This window comes from Quercus suber, unplaced genomic scaffold (assembly GCF_002906115.3).
Source record: "Quercus suber isolate HL8 unplaced genomic scaffold, Cork oak 2.0 scaffold_57, whole genome shotgun sequence".
NCBI classification, from domain to species: domain Eukaryota; kingdom Viridiplantae; phylum Streptophyta; class Magnoliopsida; order Fagales; family Fagaceae; genus Quercus; species Quercus suber.
This window is the reverse complement of record NW_027069522.1, coordinates 76,656-82,371: the sequence shown is the minus strand read 5'-3', so window position 1 is coordinate 82,371 and position 5,716 is coordinate 76,656.

Genomic DNA, 5,716 nt, shown 5'->3' with positions numbered 1-5,716 from the left:
GAAAATTAATCTGGGAGCTACATGAATGAGAAGAAACTTTTAGGTATGTAGTCAGTCCACTTGAGATTTGACCAAGGAGTGGATTGGTCACATACTCAAAGCATACTTCTCCTTCACTAGCCTCATTCATTTTACTTTTATGTTTTATGTATTTTATTTGTTTTTATTTTTGTTTTGTTTTGTTTTTAAATGGAAAGTGTGAGGGAGGTTATGAATGCACAATAGAGCAAATTTTAAATGGATAAAGTAACACTTTTCAAATCACACGTAGGTAACATAAAATCAACCTAAATCATGCGTGGGTATAGTATAATTAACTCAAATTCTTACTTTCTAAAAAAAACACTATCGGTTATTAAAGTGGTAGGTCTTGAGTTTTTTAAACTGCCAAGACTCAACTCAACCTGCTTTTATATATGTGTGTGTGTTTGTGTGTGTAGTATACAATCTCTTGTTAGATTATATCTCATATCTAATTTAAATTTTCTTTTTTATTAACTTTATGATTTACTTGAATTAATATGGAAAATGTGATACTTTTTCAACATATTCTTAAGCATGCATAATGACTTGGGTATTTTTTTGGGTGGAAAATTACACTTTACCCTCTAAACTATACCCTATTTTACACTAACTCCCCTAAACAATGAGAACTCACACTTAATCCCCCCCCCCCCCCCCAAAAGCTATTACCTATGTAACATTTTCCTCCCTAAACTATGAGAATAAACATTTATCTCCTAAACTATTACCCTTTTAATGTTTTACACCCCATCCCATGATAATAGTTTAGGAAAGTAAATGTGTATTCTCATAATTTAGGGATAAGTGTAAAATGAGGTATAGTTTAGGGGGGTAATTGTAAATACCTCATCTTGTATCCCTTTCAGCTCGAGCCCCCATTCTCTAATGACGACATCACTTGGAGGCCCAAGGTTGATTTAGAGCCCAATCTTGTGAATCTTTAGATTGAAAGATGTTTTGATGAAGATAAACCTACTGAAAACCCTAAGCATGTGCACTTATGTTCCATTCATGCGCACGCATACTGAAAGTATGCGCATGCATACCCGTGTATGTGCGTGTATGTAAAGTTTCATAATTCTGTAAGAAAAGTTTTGTGGACTTAAATTTGTGTAAAGTAAATCCCATATTGGCTGGAAGCTGCCTTACACCCCTCTATGATCACTATAAAAAGGCCTTAAATGCTTTTTTACCAAGACATGCCGAATTTACTAGAAAATAGTGAATCAAAGAGGGAGTTTATTCAAAAACATCCTCAACTTAAATTTTTACTTGGTTGGGACCTATTTTGGTCTTAATTTTTGAGTTTTTGAATTTACTAACATTCTGGTTTTGTATTGATTAGATTGACTAAGGGGAATGGTCAAATCAAAAGCTCAAAAAAGTTATAGTGTTTGAGGTAAAGGTCTAACTTTGTCTCATTCATTCTTGTTTATTTGTTTGTTTTTATTTTTGTTTTACTGCTTTAATATCTTGTTTGCTAGTTGGTTGTTTAGTTTTCATGATACGTGTGTATGCATATGCATGCTTCATGCATGTATATGCAAACTCGTAACATGCATACACATACACTTGGGATGTGCATGCATACCCTGTGTATGTGCACGCGTGTTCATGCCCATAAACCTAGATTTAGGGTTCTTGTTATTTTCTTCGTTTTCTTTGCTTTATCACATTTTTAGCATCTGTTTAGTCTAGTTATTGCATGTTTAGGTATTAGGTTAGTAGAATAACATCTTTTACTTGCTTTTTGTTTAGATTGTATGATTAGGATTTATGTTTGGATAATAACATGAACATGCATTGATGCTGTGATGTACAGAGGTAAGTAAGATAAGTAATGCATAAATCATTTGAACATGTATTAGTTTGTTTAATTTTGAGATGATTGAATGCCATGATGATTGAATACACATGTGATAGTTGAATTACTTATCTTATGCCATGTATGGAATTGGGATCATATGCCATGTTGTGTGTTAAATGCATGATAGACTATGTGTGAGTATAAAATGAACATGTTAGAGGACCCTTTGATGAGATTAGGATTTGGAATACAATGAGTGAAGGTTGACCTATGGGTTATGTGAGGTTGGGTGCCTAACATCTTTCTATCCTTATACCTAAATTCCGGACACGTGCTGTAGTAAAGGTCAATCATTCCACAAGGGTGCTATATATATGGTTCCTAGACCTAATTTAGGTGGCAACTCCATTTACCCTTCTGGCCGATTCATTCCAGGCAGAGGCGTACTTCCCATGAGTAAACCATTCATCACGAGCGCTTGCGCCCATAGTGGTAACTTTGCTGGGATAGAGAAGTTTGACTCCAATGTGTTCCATTTCCTAAACCTAACAAATGCTTTTTCTAATATTGTTTTGCACACACTCTCACTTGTTTCTTTTTCCTTTTGCCATGGTTGGAGATGAGTGGGAAAGTTGAAGCTCTATTTAGGGCCAAAACTTTATGAAGTTTATCCTACCAACTCACAATCTATGCCATTGCTTTTGTTGAGGTTTGAGTAGATTAAAAGTTTGTCCACCAATCGATATGGGGTCCACTTAGGCTCAATGTTGGAATAATGGCCTACTTAATTGTGAGTGACCTACTGATCTATTTCTTTAGTTTTAAAGAGCTTACCCACCTATAGAGAGATCCTAGACCCTATTAAAAAAGGGTACCCTTTATATATCTTGTTTGTTCAACTATATATCTTGTGATCACCTATAATTTTAAAAGAAAAATAAAAGATTAAAATTGGAAGGATGACCAAAAAGTTATGGCATGGCCTAAGATTTTGGGATGAAAAGAAAAGAAGTATCGCACATGTAAGAGGTCGAGGTGTACTTCCCATGAGAAAACCACTACACTTGGTCCACTTTAGGCCGAGGTGTACTTCCCACGAGGAACCACTCGTCGCAGGAGCTTGCACCCACAATAACGCGTGCATTCTCATAGTGTAGAGGGGTAAATGTAAAAGAGAGTGTAGTTTAGGGGGGTAAGTGTAAAACAATGTATAATTTAGGGGGTAAAGTGTAATTTTTCCTCCTCTTTTTATAAGACAAAGTTAGAAAAATATTCATACCATACCATAATATGTGTGCACTTTGATATGTGAAAAAGAGGACATTTCCTATGATTTACTTTTATAGTTTATATTTTTGTTGCAAGTCTTTAAATGGTTTATAGGAAATATTTTTTAAATTTTTTCGTAAATGATAAAATAAAATTTGATATCCAGTGTACAATACATAACTAAAACTAACCTGCTCAATTCACTGAGTTAAAATTGCCCAAAATTTCAATTGTCTTGCCAATTTTGTAACTAGTATGTACCCCCGTACTACCATATGAGAATTGATATATTATTAATCATGAGTTTATTCATGTTTAAAAAGCTCAGTTAAGTCTAAATTCATATTATTAACCAGAAAATTTCATTAACAAAACTTAGCAGTATATATATTTTACACAGAAAGATGAACCTTGGCGACAATGTTTATCCAAAAGATCCATTCACGCTTTTGAATCTTCAATCTCTATTGGTGATTGAAATTTTCGTACCTTAAAAAATTAAAAAAAAAAAACCCTCAGAGTTGTACTGATTTTGTAGTTTTACGATGGGTCACTTTGTAACATGAAGGGCATTTGTGTGAAGAAAAAACCTCTAAAGTTCCATGACTGATAAAAGAAATTCTCTCCAATCTCTTTTTATAGATAGATGGGTTTGTGCGTGTTTTTATACATCCTTCATAGTCGTATTATCACGAAACAGGTCCAATGGATTTAGATTGGTACTACTGATTCCCAAAGTATGAGTGTTTAATGTGTTATTAATTTCATCTCATTGGCTTTTGTACATGACAGCAAAATTAAAAATAATTAGATTGTACATGTGTATAGTAAAATTGGATTCCAATTTCATATTCTAATTAAACAATTAGAATGATAATATATGATAGTAACAACAATAGAAAAATTCAAATAAAATTTTGGATTAAATTGTAACAATCTGAATAAAAAATTACAGTAGAAAGACAGGGTGAAATGATTCACTCCAAGAAGGCGACCAAACTTGCGTAAATATAGAGTAATAAATCTCTCTCCGGAAAATTTACATTGTTCATAACCTTTACCTTCATTGAAAATTTTAAAAACATAGTGACTCACATCTGCCATCCAAACATCTACAGCCGGGTCCTCTCCAATTTGCGCGAAATTCCATTGATCACTAAGTTCCTTTGCAGCCTGCAAAAAGTATCATCCATCGGTCTACAGCAGTGGTTTCTTCATTGTTATAGATGCCAAACTTGAACAAAAAGTCAAATATAAGGATAGTGAATTTTAGGCATAATGTGCATCTAATCACATATTAGCAATTTATAACAAATGTAAAGATGCAAATTTTGTAAGTGAATAGTAAACAAAACTCAGTGTCAGAACCAAGAAGAAAGCACTTTAATCCGAAATTCAGTGCAAATGTAAAGATGCAAACTTTGTAAGCAACTTATAACAAATATGCAAACTCTAACTTTGCTATCTTTTTGAAAATTATACAATGTACCCAAACCAAGTTCTAATAAAGAAAAAACTTAATTAGCACAGTAACTCACTTGACCCGATACATAGAAGTGGTTTTAATGAGAATGAGCCCACATACATTTAGCCACATGATGCAAAATTTAACTTTAATTTTAGATTCTAGACACATGACATAAAATTAGAACTCTAATTAGAAATTATAATTTGAGTTTCTTTCTGCTTTACCTATTATTATATGGGTTGGGTTCAAGTTACATCTGATGTAACTCTAAATAATGTTACACCACCCAATAACTTGTTATTGAATTAATATTTTAAAAATCCGATCGTTGAATTATATGTTCTATATGTTCTTAACATGCATGCCAATTTTCATATCAATCGGATGCTATTTACCATTTGATCTATAGACTCATCTTTTATATATTATTTTAAACTACAAAAATTTGAATTTTAATAATTGATTGATGACATGACTATTAAACTTTGATTACCTCGAAATTTTGTAAGCATAAAGAATATACGAAGATAATGTAATCTGATGGTAGATTTGTCAATATTCGCATCTAATTAAAAAATATTGAGTGGTGTAATATCGCTTAGAGTTACACCAGGTATAACTTGAACCCAACCCTTATTATATATATAAATATATATATTTGGTAGGTTGGTCTTTTCCAACCTGCGTAATGGCAGATTGGTTAAAAATTTGCCCCTAAACTCGATCAATCCTAGATAGAATATGTAACGCCCGAGTTTTTAGTATTTAAATAATATTAGGCATGTATTCATTCACTTTTTTATTTGCACATATTTCAAAAAAATACAAATAAAGAACAGTGTTATCAAACTGAGGTATATATTTGCAAGGGTAATTTGGTAAACAGCAAGAGCTAACGGATAAAAATGCGCGTTTCATTTTGTTTATGGACCACTGCTGCTGCATATTTGTTGCGCGTTTCCGGACCATTTTTTGCCTTGGCCCAAAATGCAACTTTTTTCAAAAAGTTACGTTTTGGGTTGAGCCAAACGCAAATAACTTCTCAGCATTGTGAAAATGCGCATATTTGATAAAAGTGGGCTCAAAACGCCCAACCAAATGGGTACTTTAGCTTTTAATGGCTTGAAATCTACCTAATTCTGAACAGT